The sequence below is a fragment of the Perna viridis genome, chromosome 4 (assembly GCF_037379345.1).
Source record: "Perna viridis isolate PV_CMFRI_1.1 ecotype Kerala chromosome 4, ASM3737934v1, whole genome shotgun sequence".
In the NCBI taxonomy this organism is placed as follows: Eukaryota; Metazoa; Mollusca; class Bivalvia; order Mytilida; family Mytilidae; genus Perna; species Perna viridis.
Genome location: NC_142448.1, coordinates 7,494,187 through 7,507,854, shown reverse-complemented (window position 1 = coordinate 7,507,854; position 13,668 = coordinate 7,494,187).

The following is a 13,668-nucleotide window of genomic DNA, read 5'->3' as shown; positions in this document are numbered from 1 at the left end:
AATTATCTACTCTTGGAGAGCTGATGACCAACATAAAGAAGGAGTAGGACTTATCATGAATAAGAAGAGTGCTAGATGTCTTATAGTATGGGAACCATCAATGAAAGACCATTAAAAGCTCCAATTCCACCTACATGTATGCAAAGACCATCATAATATAATGTTGCTCATGATCACCCACAAACGAAGGAGGTAAAGAGGTGAAAGATGCATACTACGAAGCATTACAATCACAGACTGACAAAACACCCCGACTTTTTGTCTTACTGATAATAGGCAAACAGAATGCCAAAGTTGTTATCGACAACAGCCAACACGAACGATCAATGGACCTTGAATTGTATAAAATGATGAACGAGAATAGTGAAAGGTTGGTTAACATGTGCTCAACAAATGAACTTTTTATCGGAGGCACCTTTTTCAAACATCGTGACATACGTAAAATAACATGGAACTCACCAAACAATCGCGATAAGAACCAGGTAGACCATGTTATAATAAATGGAAAATGGAAAAGATAACTTCTTGATACAAGATCATATAGAGAAGCAAATGTGAACAATGAACATCATCTCATTATAGCAAAAATAAGACTTGAATTGAAGATAGCAGCAATTACAAAATCCATGAATTGAAAAATCATTTATATTAAACGTCTGAATGATGAAGAAATGTTGCATTGAACTTTAAAATAAGTTTAAAGTTCTAGAAGACTTTGACCAGACAGTGGATATCCCAATGGAAATGAAGTGCGATAACATCAAACAAGTATATCAACAGACTGCCGAAAACAACATGGATTCCGTAGTAACACAAGACGAATGGAAAAGAACAGAGGAAAGACGAAAAATTAAAGAAAAAAATCTCAATACCAAATCATCAAGAGTAAAGGAACCGATGCAGAAAGATTATGGAGGAAAAGATAAAGAGGTTAAACGATCGGCAAGAAAAAATAAGAGAAGTTTTGTCGAGGAACGTGCCGAAGAAGCTGAGAAAGCAGCCATAAGGGATGGCTTCAGCACTGTTTATAAATTCACAAAAGAGTTAAATGAAAAGGACAGTAAAAAAAAGACCTATAGTAGAGCTTCTGAAAAAAGATGACTATGGAAACTGTGACAATTGGAGAGGTAGCACACTGCTCTCAATTCCAAGCAAGGTATTCTGTCGTGTCATCTTAAACAGAATTGATAAAGAACTAGACAAAATCCTGAGGCAAGAACAGGCAGGCTTTGGGAAAGGAAACGGTTGCATTGGCCAAATTTTTACACTATAGAATATCATTTAACATTCAATAGAATGAAAAAAAAAACACTTTATATCAATTTCATAGACTTAAAAAAGGCTTTTGACAGTATCCATATAGACATACAATGGGAAATTGTGTAATTCTAGTGTAGTGCCAGAAAAAAATAGTGATCCCCATTCAGTTCTTTTACACACAATTTAAATGTTCTGTCATCCTAAACAACAAAGAGGTAGATTAGTTTGCAGTGCAAGCTAGAGTAAGACACGGTTCTATCATCTCACCTATTTTATTTCTGGTTGCTATAGACTCTGAGAAAGACCACAAGTGATGAGGAAAGAGCAATATCATGGTCCATGTTTTCAACTTTGGAGGACCTAGACTTTGCAAATGACATTGCTCTTCTATCGTCTCCGCATAGTCATATACAGGAAAAGACCAAGAGACTCAGCCATTTTGCAAGCCAAGACGGATTCCAACTCATCACAAACAAGATAGAACAAATGAGATTTAACACCCAAACTCAAAGTAATCCAGAAGTAGACGGAAAAGAAATTCTACAAATTAATAAATTTGTTTACTTAAAAACTGCTATATGCACCGAAGACTCTACACAGAAAGATAATAAAACCAGACTGGCAAAGGCAAGAACAGAATTCCAGTAATACAGGAGAAAAACTAAAATAAAACTGTACAACAGTAACTTGAAATCTGTTCTACTATATGGTAGTGAATGTTGGAGAGTTACAAAGGCAGACAAGAGAGTACTGTCTAGTTTTCATCACAGCTGTCTCCGACGGATTTGTAAAATATTTTGGCCCAATGAAACATCAAATAGCAACCCATTGAAAATGACAGAGTGTGAGACACTTTCTCGTAGAAGTCAATGGGCTAACAAAACTTATTGTGCCAATTTAGACCACAAAATACGACTCAAGCTAGCTAACTCTATGTTCTATGTAAACCATTTGTTTTTTAATTTCTTTTTAATTAACTTGTTAGATACGTCTTTGGCGTACTTATAAACTATAAGATAATTGCGAATTGGAAAGAGTTGGGTTTGAGGTGTTACATTAAATAATGTGTTTTTTTGGTATTTTTTACTGCGGCTCATTAAATAATGAACTTTACGATATATTCCATTTTTTTTCTCCAAAAATAAAAAAAAATAAATTGTAATTGCCTGAATAATTTACAACTAATGCGAACGGAATTAAATATATGATTCATTCCACATCTATAAAGAAAAGCTCTGTAATATTGTTCAGTCTGTAGTAAAATAATGCATTTATGTTGATCATATTTTATGAGACACTTTCTATAAAGAGATTTGGACTATGTATAGCAAATTTCCAATAGTATAATATGAATTTTTATACGTTTTAATTTGCTTAATACGACAGCATATTGTGTTATGCTTTGTTATACTTACATTCATTTGAATATTTTCATAAACCCTAATGTTAAGAGTCTTGATAAATAAAACAATGAACTTTGACCATCAAAATTTTAAATTGAAGTCATATAGGATTACTAAATTTAACTGGTTTTTCTATAATGCTTTTGAATACATTGATTTTCCTTCTTTTATACGTAAGAAACAGTTCATTGTGAGATTTTTTTTAATTGCTAGTTATACTTGATATCCTGTATTGTAATAGTGATTGATAGTTTCGAACTTAGGTTGAATAAAATGTTTTGTCATTCATCTTCCAAGCATTCGATTAGCTATTGGGTGTTATGTAGCTAATGACAATATTTCTTCCATAGCAAACCCCTTTCTTAACCCATTCATCATCTGTTTCATTGGTATTTTTCAATATATAAACCTCACTCATGTAGACGTCGAATCAATTTAAAAAAATATATAAAGATAACAGTGATATGTTGGAGTTTAAGTTCACTGACAATAGTCAAGGATCAAGTTCCTGTTTGATGTAATAATTGAAAGCTATGCTCTGGTCTTGAATGTGAACTCTTTAAAGTTATCGATGCCGTGCAGGACTAAGCAAGAAAATGGATAAAACGAGAACAAGAAGACATTGATTCTCTGTCAGAGAGGATAAAGGCGCTGATGTGTTTAATTTTGAAACGGATGAAAGTTTTAAGTAGGTCAACGAGTGTCAATGCTACATCATTATCCAAAGACCCCGATGTAGAAAATACATTGTCTACCACAAATGACAAATATGTTGTCATACCAGCGGACAAAGCCCGAAATAACATTGTCTGCAAAACGTATTATGTATAATGTTTATTATAAGAGACATACGTAAAAAACAATAGCAATAATAAGACCTATACCGCTACCACACTCTCCAAAGAAGAGACAGTTGAAAACCATAAATCTGTGATATCCTCTTTGGTCTCTCTACCAAAGACGGTGATTGTGATCTACAATCTATGTGATGGGTTCCTAAACTCTGAACGAATCCATACAAACAACGCGACATAGCTGGATTTTGCAAAGTGTACCACCAAACCTCTTTCGAAACTTTTAACTTCTATACTCACAGCAGTCAAAGAGGGTCTCAAATTTTATCACGACACTTGTTACTTCCACAGTAGTATTAATTCAATGTGGATCTTAAAAAATAAATCGAAAGATCTTCTGGAAAACCTCAATTTAAGATTATTATCAGAATACAATAGTAATAAAACCTATGATTTTTTCAACACTGTATACTTCTATTCCACATACTCAGTTAAAAATCCGACTTAAAAACATTATACATCGTTGTTACTCCAAAAAAGATGGTACACCTAGATAAAAATATAAAGTTCTTGGTATAGATTCCTCATGCTTTGTAAGAAATAATTCCAAATCATCTTATACAAATATACAGAAGAAGATGTTTTCAAAATGCTTAAATTTTTGATCGACAACACGTTTGTCCAGAGTGGTAGACGCGGTTTTTAACAAACGACCGGCATTCCAATGGGACCAAATTGTGCTCCTCTATTTGATGACCTATTCCTTCTTTCTTATCAGGATGACTTGTAGCTGACCTGATCCAAAAGAAACATCGTTTACTTAGACCCTTTAATATCAGTTTCCGCTATAAAGATGACATACTGGTACTCGTTAAACAATCCAAGTATCGGGTATTTGAGTTATCGCATACAACCCACAGAACCTGAGATAAAGGATACTACAGACACTGTGTAGTCAGTCTCATATATTGACCTACTCTGTGACATCGATGGTAAAGGAAAAGTATTGACCAAACTATACGACAAACGCGATGACTTTCATTCAGTATAGTCAACTTTCCTTTCATCTGTGGAACGCATCCCTTCAGAACCTGAATTCGTGTACCCATCAGCACCATGACAACTGATTTTTTCAATGCGTAATTGTTTTTCTTTTCTCTTTCGTCTACCCTGGACTTGACTTTTTATAAGCAACTCAGCGGGTGTTTCTAGAAAAGTAGAGGACGCTTACTATACCGATGTACCTTGTCCATGTCCCCCTTTTTTTAGTGGAGTCCGAGTTGCTCATTTACTTTTTTTACTTTGTACGTATTATTTTGATTATTTTTATGTTCTTTGTTGTGCATGTCGGTTTTCCATGTGTGGTCTTTGTCCCTGGATTACATTTTTTTGATTTCCGCTAGAATCGTGGTTTCCTTGATTACTCTTCCTTATAATAATGGAAAATAAGGTAATGAAAAGTAATTGTAATCCTTTAAGCAAAGCATTTTAAGATCCTAATTACATTTTGTAAAGGTTCAATAAATATATGTTTTTTTTTATAGAAATGATATATTATTGGTATACTGTAAATTGAAGAAGGACAAATTATAAAACCCCAAATTTATATGGCATAATTTTCCTTTCCTCTTTTGTCTACCCCGCACATGACATTTTATGAGCAACTCAACGAGTGTTTCTAGAAAAGCATGGGAAGCTTACCTTACCGGTGCACCTGGTCCATGTTCGTTGTATTTAGTGGAATCCAGTTTGCATATTTGCTTGTGTTTCTTTATGTTATTTTGGTTATTTCATATTCTTTGTTTTGTGTGTCCAATTTCTGTGTAGTCCTTATCCTTGGATATAATAACAACAACTCTACTTTTACGAATCACAATTCAGTGCTAAATGATCCTTAAAAATGATCTTTTGCGTGAATTTAATAATGCTTTTAGCTAATTTGAAGATAATTAGACCTACCTATGTTCAAGATATCGAGCCAAAAGAACGTAAATTGACCAAGTATAACAATAATAGTACTCGTAACCCTTTCTTGATTTAGAATGGCAGCTTTCATACTAAAATTAATGACGATTTAGTTTTTCCTATTGTAAGTTTTCAATTCTTAGATTGTGATATATTCCCGAAGCACGCTCCTACCATATTTACATTTCCTCTCTGGTCTGTTTTGCTCGTATTTGCAATAGGGCTTGTAAGTGTCGCCATGTGACTCCGTAACCATTCAAATGCATAGAAATTTGGCATTTTCAGGGCGTTGGCTTCAGTATATAAAAGCAAAACATATTTTCGTGTAAAAATATCAATAAAAAAGACAAATATCTATTTCCACATAAAAAAAGTGTGAAGAACAAGAGGCTCCCACGAGCCTGAATCGCTCAACTGGTTAAAGTTTGCCTTTCAAGGGCAATAAATTTAACAAGGAGTTGTCCAACAATTTTGACTCAAGAAGACTTTGGTTGGACTTATCATAAGGATCATTTCAACAATAAAAAGTTTCTTTCTATCTATTATAGTTTTCAAGATATTGGCTGACAACTAAAACCATCATTTTTCACCTTTCAAGTGCAATGACTCTTACAAGGAGTCGCCCGACAACTTTGATTCCTGAAGACTTTTGAAGGCCTATAATAAGGATCATTTCAGCAATTGAAAGAATTTGGCTTCACCTAACGGTTTTGGAGATATATGCGAAAAACTACTGTTTGACGTCTATGTTCTATTTTCATTAACGGCGGCCATGTTTTTCGACGGATCAAAAAACCCCACATTATTTCTATGCAGGATACCCAAAGAAACATTCATACCAAGTTTAGTTCAAATTGGTCAAGTAGTGTCAGAGGAAAAGAGTTTTTCAACCGCCCTTAATAGATTTATTCGATTAGATACCATTTTCAAATCATTGTTTATTCTTCCATGTCTGGCTCACATTCTTTTGATTTTCGCTAGAATCTTGGTTATTTGATACTCTTTGAACCATGTTTTCACAAACACAGATATTTGACCCCTAATTGCATTGCATCCCTACGTAAAAACCTAAGTATTTTTTTTGGGTTGCACTACATCAAATCTTGCACATTTAGTTCTTGAAGTTACTACTCCATATCCACTGGTATTGTAGTGACCGATTATTCCTAATGTTGGTAGTTTTGGTGGTACTGGCATTCTTTAAAATGCTCAGAGCTAGCTTTCAATACTGCGTTCTTCTGATTTACCGTCTATGTACTGGACTGTGTAAACTCCACAAGAATCCATACAAACAACGTTACATAGCTGGATCTGCAAAATGTACCAGCAAACCTCTTTCTAAACTTTAAACATCTATACTCACAGCTGTCAAAGAGGGTCTGCAGTCCTACCACGACACTTGTTACTCCCGTAATGGAATTAGTTCAATGTGGATCCTGAAAAATTCAAAAGATCTTTTGGAGAAAACCAGTTCAAGACTATTATCAGAATATATTAGCATTAAAGCCTGTGATTTTTCAACAATTAATCGACAACATATTTGTCCAGTGAGGTGGGCGCGTTTTTCAACAAACGGTCGGCACTCCAATGGAAACAAATTGTGCTCCTCTATTTGCTGACCTATTCCTTCACTCTTATGAAGCTGACTGATCTGATCCGAAAGAACGAATATCGTATAGCTAGCTCCTTTAATCTCAGTTTCCGCTATATAGATGACGTATTATCTTTAAACAATCCCAATTTTGGGAATTTGATACATCGCATCAAAGAACTTGAGATAAAGGATACTACAGACACTGTAAAGTCGGCTTCATATGACTTAGCACCTGCGTATGGAGTGTTTATATCACAACTCATACATTATGCCAGAGATCGCCGAAACTACGCAGACTTTTTGTATCGCGCTATAATTCTAATAAATATGCTTCTGGAACAGGGTTATGTTGCTCCAAGATTGAAGTCATCACTACAGAAGTTTTATGGTCGTCATCATGAACTCGTTATGGTGTATCCATGTGCGCCATGCAAACTGATTTGTTCAACGTGTCATAGTTTCCCTTTCCTCTTTCGTCTACCCCGGAATTGACTTTTTATGAGCAACTCGGCGGCTGTTTCTTGAAAAGCAGAGGACGCCTACCCTACAGGTGCACCTGGTCCATGCTCCCAGTTTTTAGTGGAGTGCTCATTTGCTTTGTTTGCTTTTATGTGTATGATTTTAGTTACTTTGTATTCTTTGTTGTGTATGTCTTTTTCCCTGGATTGCATTCTTTTGATTACCGCTATAACATTGGTTCCCTTGATTAATTTAAGTGGATATATCATTTTATTTCCATGGAGAGAAATGGAGGTATCATTAACGGAAATTTATGCTGGGTTTGTTTTGCTGTTTTAGTTCATTTTGACCTTACATTAAAGGGTATAGTTTAGACAATATGAAACTAGTTAAACCCACCGCTGTCATGCGTCCCTCATGGTTAATGCCTAGAAGATGTTGGTAATTTATGTGTCTTTGTTTTACTTTTTAGTTTTATTTTGAAGAGGTGTTATCGGTATCATTCTGTTACCAGGAATTTGTTGTGGGAGTCTTTCAGAGCTTACATAAATGTGTGTTTACAATTGTTGAAGACCTTTTGGCGGACTCTGATAGCATTTGCTATTTTGTATAGGTTAGACGCTGGTGCATTTGTTGCGTTTCATAATATCCGTTCCCTTTTCTAACGAATGTTAAAAATAAAACATCAATTCATAGCTACTTTATGTAGATATATGTTCTGCAATATTCACGTTCCGACTGAAGGTATGCCCTACTGATAATAAATAATTATTTTAGTGGTTCTGCTGTGATTAGTTTTTGTAGAGAAATATATAAATTTGTAAAGTATAAAGCAAAACGTATTGACATGGAATACATGGAAAAATTACCTCGCTTTATTTCCGATCTATTAAAAGATCAATCTTTCTTGGGAAGAAAAGTATATAAAATTACCTAACGTCGTTTCTTTCCTTTCCAAATTAAGGTTTTCTTACAAGATGTATTGACACAACACAGAAAACTAATTTTGAAGTCAGAATACAGAATACAATTTATTGGGAAAATGCAAATATATATATGTGTGTGTTTCTTACTTTGAGAAAAATTGGGTAGGTAGGTACATGTATATGGAATTTTTATATTCCTATTTATTATACCCCCGCAAACAAAGTCCGGGGGCATATAGGAATCACCCTGTCTGTAGGTCCGTCTGTTTGTTAAGTTTTCATATATTGTGCATTAAAGTCAGGGTGACGCCAAAGGAAAATAATCCAACTTAACATGTTTCACATGTTAAAACCTCATAAATACAACTCATCCTAAAACATTGAAGGGGTTTTGATGAAAATTAATAGGTAGGTTGGGCATCATGTGTAGATGTGCATGAAGAAATATAGTTTGTGTCTGGGTATTCTAAGGGAGATAATACAAATTAAGATACATCGTAAGCGCAACTGCTCCTAAACTGCTCCTGTAATTTAAAAAAAACATAGAAATGTTTTGCAACATATGTAGATGTGCATAAGGGAATAATGTTACTATAAGGGGACTCTTAGGAGAGAAAATCTAAATTAAGGGTTTTGCATGTTAAAACCTCGTGAATGCAAAAACCCCTTAACCTTTCATTGGATTTTGACGAAACTTTAAATGAAGGTTAGAAATCGTATGTAGATCGTCATGTAGGAATATAGCCGATAAAGTCGATTATCTCAACAGGGAGATAAATCAAATTAAAGATTTTAACTGTTAAAACCTCGTCAGCGCAACCAATCAAAGGTTTTGATGAAGATTAGCATCATATGTAGGTATGCACGAAGGAATACATGTAATGTCGGGTGACTTGAAAGGGAGATAATCCAATTTAAGGGTTTCACTGTCTTTAGACTTCAAAGGGAGACAGTTGAACCTACGTGTTATACATTCAACTGCATTTGAAGCTGGTGTATTCTCTTTGTGAGCTTGCTCACTGTATTTCTAGTTGATATTAAATTTTAAAAAACTTTGAGGTACATTTTAAGCAAAAACAAAAAAAAAAAAAAAAACACAAAAAAAAAACAAAAACAAAAAATGAGTGGGTTAGGTATTAGGAAGTACACATTTTTGTAAACCAAATACATATAAGACTGTCTGGTGGTAACAAAGGTTATATAATAGAAAAGTAACACGATGCTGACTAATTTATTGTTGCATCTGATCAGGAGAAAAGTAGTTTACTTGAACCAAACTTCATCTAAAAAGACGAGTTTTGGTAAGACATATAACCTGATTCTAATCCTTCTGTTTCCTATGCTTCAAAACCTCTTGAAAATTACAATTGGTTACAAAGAACAATCAATACCATTTTAAAACAATCTATTGTTGACTGTTCATTTCATTGAAACATTGATATTGATTTTGACCTCCGTATTACGAAATCACATTATTCTGAAAATCTTGAAACAAAATGCATATATTGATAAGATGGTGTATTTTATGATCAAAGAGCGGTTGGAGGAAATAAAGTGAACAAAAAATGCCATTACATATTTAAAACAAATTAAAAGATTTCAGACGGGAATAATATTTATATGCAGATATTGATAAGCGTGCCTTAGTATACTTCAAAAGACATTGTTGAAGTACAAGGGAATAACTGAACAATTATTTTGGATGGAAGAGTTAAATTGTTTTGTTTATCTTTTTCTTAGAAACCTGTACATATTTTGTATTTTTTTGTAAATTTGTATTTTACACATAAGACTAAAAGGTTAACACTGTGTTTTATTTTCAGTTCATCCAGATCTATTTGACAAACTAAATGAGTTTTAATTGAGATGTGATATCCTAGGAACAATATCGCATGCAACCACTTGTATTTCTTTCAAAATTTTAAAGTTGATCGTATAACATTAATAATAGAACACCAGGTTTGCCAGCAATAGTAACACGTAAACATTTAATTAAAGCAAACTTCCTGTATGAAATTGATGATGGATAGATTTCAACGCATCTGGAATATGATGTTCTAATTACAAGGAAAGTATGTATATCATGCAAAACACTTAATGGTTATCACGAATGCGTACACATGAATTACATCTTGATGAAAGACGTGTAATTCCTGAACAAGAAAAAGAGTCCATTTACTCTGAATTCTATCAAAATTGGAGAAATTTTATATCATGTTTGCAATGGAAGAAGAAGTAGCAACACGGGAGGTACAAATAAGTGGAATAACATTCAGAACATACAAAAACTTAAGAAGGGATGATTTGATTCAAATATATTGTAAATTATCACTATACAAAAAGTACTTAAAATTGCAAAGACTTACAGCCATAATAAAAATTGTAGTTTTGCATAGGAAATAAGCATTCATATATAATCATGTATGTTTCAATGTTCTTTTGAAATGTCTACATTGCATTTATGTATTGTTTGGTTTAATTCCTCAAATCCAAAACTGTTATCTTGACGACATCTTTGTCCTCGGGAATTATAAACTTACAATGTATTATAATACGTTTCATTTTTATATCTAACAAGTGTGGACGCAGACTGGTATTGCCCAAAGAGCAAATTTGAACATACATACGTTTTGTCTTGAAAGAGAACCAATGGAACCAAGATTCTAGCGGAAATCAATGGAATATAATCCAGGGACAAAGACCAAACATGGAAAACAGACAAACACAACAATGACCATAAAGTAACTAAAATAATATATACACATAATAATAAGTCACAAAAGTAAATGAGAAACTCAGACTCCACTTAAAACTTGGAGCATGACCCAGGTGTACCGGTAGGTTGAACGTGTTTGCATCGTCCAGAAAACTCCTCTACTTACTGACATCAATGATTGAATTATGCACATGTTTATAAATATATATATATATATATATATATATATATATATATATATATATATATATATATATATATATATATATATATATATATATAAACTTGTGTTACTAAATATCTATTGATATCAATATCAAAACTTGCCAGACTACACAATGACCTGCATGCACGGGTTTGACTATGCCCGAGGACTGTGCGAACGCTTTGTTGCTTTACTTTGTCCGTAAGAGACCCAAACGATAGCCAAGTACGTCAGCTGATTGTCAGCGTCACTCATATCGTGCAAATGATTGGCTAACACTGTGTTACGAAAGATTTTCTGGGGATTTTAGTGGTTTATATCCACAAAGACAGTAGAATTATCTCCTAGAAGCAACGATGTTCTAGCTTTATAATGCACGAAATGAAGGATAGAAGGAAAGTGCTATCATTTTCAACTTTATTGTTATAGTGTTATTTGATGTAAGTTATACGAATTATTTAAAAATATCAGTGCATATCTTTTGTTGTAATTCTTAAACTTGGATGGAGACGAGAATGCATGCACCGTTATTTTTATTGGCGCTTTTTAGCTTCATAAGGTAATGTAAATATCGCGTGTTAGAGTAGCTCGACATCACGTGGAGTGCAAGTAATACATTAATTTCATTTGACTAAGCTATATATTCAGATGATTCTTGGAGTCAATTAAAATATAAATACTCTACCTATAAGTATATTATATCACAGTTAGAAACAGTATCCTTCAGATATTAATTTATATTAATTGTTTGTAAATTCAGCGACAAGAGCATTCATTAATTTCAGTCCTTTTACCAGTGATTTAATATCTCTCCCGTTAGCAAATTGAAACATACTCATATATCATATATTTACGTTGAAATATAACTTTTTTTTAATATTATACAACGGCCTCGTGCAATAGAATACTTGATCATTCTCAGTACCTCAGGACAAATATTCTGGTCTATTGCATCCAACCCATTTAATAACTGTTTTATTACCTAATTTGTCTATGAGATATAATAAAGAATGGAAATGGGGAATATGTCAAAGAGACAACCATTCGACCAGGAATAGGAAATTGACCGCTCCATGTTTACGAATTGGCAGACGAGAGTCACATCTACGTTTTTACACAAGAGTTTTTTGTGTGTAAATTCCAATCCAATGAAGCGCTTAAAAAAAGTTCAACCAATCAAAAGGCTTAGGTAAAGGTCATTATGGGGTCAGTGCAATAGACTCCTGAAGGAGACTATTGCACCGTGCAATAGTACATCGACAGTGCAATAGATAGCACTGTCCTGAATAAATTTTGAAAATAGAGAAAAATATGTGTATATTTAATAATCAAGATAAAACCTTATAATTAGGTAATAAAAGTATTTGTTTAAACCCTATATGATATTTCGTCTACCAAATATCACACCTCTATACCTATATGGCATACCCTATATCCCACCCCTAGACCTATATCGCATACCCTATATCACACTCTAGACCTATATCGCATACCCTATATCACACCCTAGACCTTTATCTCATACCCTATATCACACCCCTAGACTTGTATCGCATAAACTATATCACACCCCTAGACCTATATCGGATACCCTATATCACACCCTAGACCTTTATCGCATACCTTATATCGCACCCCTCCACGGACCATGCCTGAAGGATTTATTCACGTTTCTCCAACATTTAATTATTAGACTCAAAAATATCAATTAAAGTTAGGGATTATGGGGTTCTCAAAATGGTTTGATAGTTTAAACCTACATGTATTTTACCTTTTTTAACTAAGTAAAATACTTTATCGATTTCTTGTATGTCTTATCACAGTATTGTTTTTATTTTTTGTTTTGTTTCTGACTTTCTATTTTTTTTTGTAATATATTGACGTTGTAACCGAACATTGGATAGAGGGACAAGACAATCTCATGTATCACTTATAAAATGATACTTAATATGTATATGAGGGAAAATGTAAACTTTAAGTGGTTTCAGATAATAAAAAAAACTTCAGATGAGTGTGGGCTATAAAATATTTGGTTAACGTGTAATGTTTTGAACACTGAATGATTAAAATGCAAAGTAAAGAGTAATCAAGGGAACCAAGGTTATAGCGGTAATCAAAAGAATGTAATCCAGGGACAAAGACCAGACATGGAAAACAGACATACACAACAAAGAACATAAAGTAACTAAAATCATAAATACAAAGTAACAAAAGTAAATGAGCAACTCGGACTTCACTAAAAACTGGGAACATGGCCCAGGTGCACCGGTAGGGTAAGCGTCCTCTGCTTTTCTAGAAACACCCGCCGAGCTGCTCATAAAAAGTCAAGTCCGAGGAAAGGAAAAC